Source organism: Sapajus apella, unplaced genomic scaffold (assembly GCF_009761245.1).
Source record: "Sapajus apella isolate SASKATOON/1434 unplaced genomic scaffold, GSC_monkey_1.0 scaffold45, whole genome shotgun sequence".
Lineage (NCBI taxonomy): Eukaryota > Metazoa > Chordata > Mammalia > Primates > Cebidae > Sapajus > Sapajus apella.
Genome location: NW_022436985.1, coordinates 11,435,739 through 11,437,937, shown reverse-complemented (window position 1 = coordinate 11,437,937; position 2,199 = coordinate 11,435,739).

Genomic DNA, 2,199 nt, shown 5'->3' with positions numbered 1-2,199 from the left:
CACCTGTGCCCAGGAGGTCAAGGCCACAGTGAGCCATGAGCATTCCACTGCACTCCAGCCTGGGTGACACAGTGAGATCCGCTCTAAAAAAAATAAAAATTAAATGGAAAGAAAATTTCATTTCTAATAAATATAACAGTCAAACAGAAAACAGTCTCTCGATCAATAAAGCAAGTACCTCCTTCCCTTATGTGTGAACCTCATAAAACTTTCTGTAATGACCCTATGAACTCATTATTATTCTAAAGAAGTGGATGTAAGTAGAAATTAATTATCTCAGTTCTACAAGTTTAACGCTAAATAAATGATTGTCTACTGGGTGTCAAACATTGTGATATGGTCTTTAACATTTATTCACCTATTCTCGGTATTACCGTTTTCCACAATTAAATATAATTCATACTCAGCTTGTAGGAAAAATTGAGATACGCTAACTCAAACTTCAGCAATCTTTCAAGAACATCATTTGCTTGTAATATAGAGGAAGTTATTCCATTTTTCCCCTTATTAGATAGGCTCAAGGCTTATCTTTGAGTTTAGTAAGATACCACTAAATAATAGACAGCAGTTATCTTTTCTTCTCCCCACTCAAAGTTTGTCAGAATATATTCCAGAATATCCAAAACAAAACATAGCAAATCTAAGTTAGTCCTTATTTTAGCTAACTGAATAACATGTTGGTAATTCTGATATTTATAGATGAGAATATAGACATTATGAAATTAAGGCCAAAAGCTAAGTAAACACTGTAAAACCCATAAAAAGTTTCCTAAAATCAGGAGACTCCAATTCACCATATTAAGACGTCACAAGAAAGAAATTGTAAATTATAGATGGGTCAAAATTTTTGTCAAAATAACACATTTAAGCTGGTTGTTGAATAAAGGTTATGGCCTCGGCTTAGACTGAGAGCTTGCTGAAGTCACGTCTCAGGCATAACATCCTCCCTAATAGTTAACATAGTGCTTGGTAGAAAAATAGGAAGAAACCATAACTATTAAAGACACATATAATCATATCCATTTTAAGATCATTGCCTACATTTTCCTAGCATTAGACATGAGAAACAACCATTCACTTTCCCAAAGCTAAATCAAGTCTCTTAAATATGTTGCAGAACACATTCTACCCTGTCTTTTGAAAATAAATAATTTAAATTCAATATAACCTATTTCTACATTCCAACATGAAACCACTAAAGAGCAATTTATTCCGGTCTAAACTTTGCAACCATAGACGACAAAACTCCTGTAGGGAAGTCTCTTCACGGATCCCTCTGGGCCCTTGTTGGGGATCTCTGCTCCAAAGTAACCCATCAGACTCAGTGTGAAACACAATGGCTTCATAAGCAGGAACCCATTTCCAAGGCTGAGTGTGCAACATGTCATAAGTAAAGCCCTCAGCCTCATCCAAATTCTACAGCAGCGAGTCATTCCCTGTGAGTTTGCTATCTTAAGGAGATTAAAGAGGTGTTTCATGAAGTCTTGCCACTTCTTAAGAATGTTATCGTCTTGTCAGATTAATCTAACACTGGCACTCTGATGTAAGAGACATCCAGATCCTCTGTGGTTTACGGCAATTTCTTTTACAGGAATCTCTGAGGACAGGTGGCCATAGATGAAGCAGCTTCCAGTAGAGCTCTATTGCCCAACCACCAGAAGACCTGGACTTCCAGAAGAAAAGGTGATTCTTGTGATTCTCCCAAGTCCTGCAGAGAAGCTGACCTGGCAATGATAATGGCACAACAGCTACAGCCACCAGCAGTGTCTTCTACTGTGCCTCTGTAGTAAGGAGTTTCCCACTCCAGCTGCAGGCCTTGGTGAAGGAGGAGAGGAGCCAGAAGGGCTGGATAATCTCAAATATTACTTGGAATGGGGAGTATCTCCCTCATTAGAGTGTAAGTTTCATGAGACCAGGGATCTTTCTATTTATGTCTATATCCACAATACCTAGACGAGTTCATAGTAAAAATTCTATGCATTTTTGTTGAATCAAAAACTGAATGAATCAGTGAATCACTAAAACAGTCAAGTATGAACAATATTAAGAATAAACATTTTTAAGTCTCTTAGCTTCTGCTCTTCCTCCTCTATAGTCTATTCTCAGAGCAGCTGTATTAGTCAGGGTTCTCTAGAGGGACAGAATTAATGGAATATATATATATATATATATATATATATATATATATATATATATATA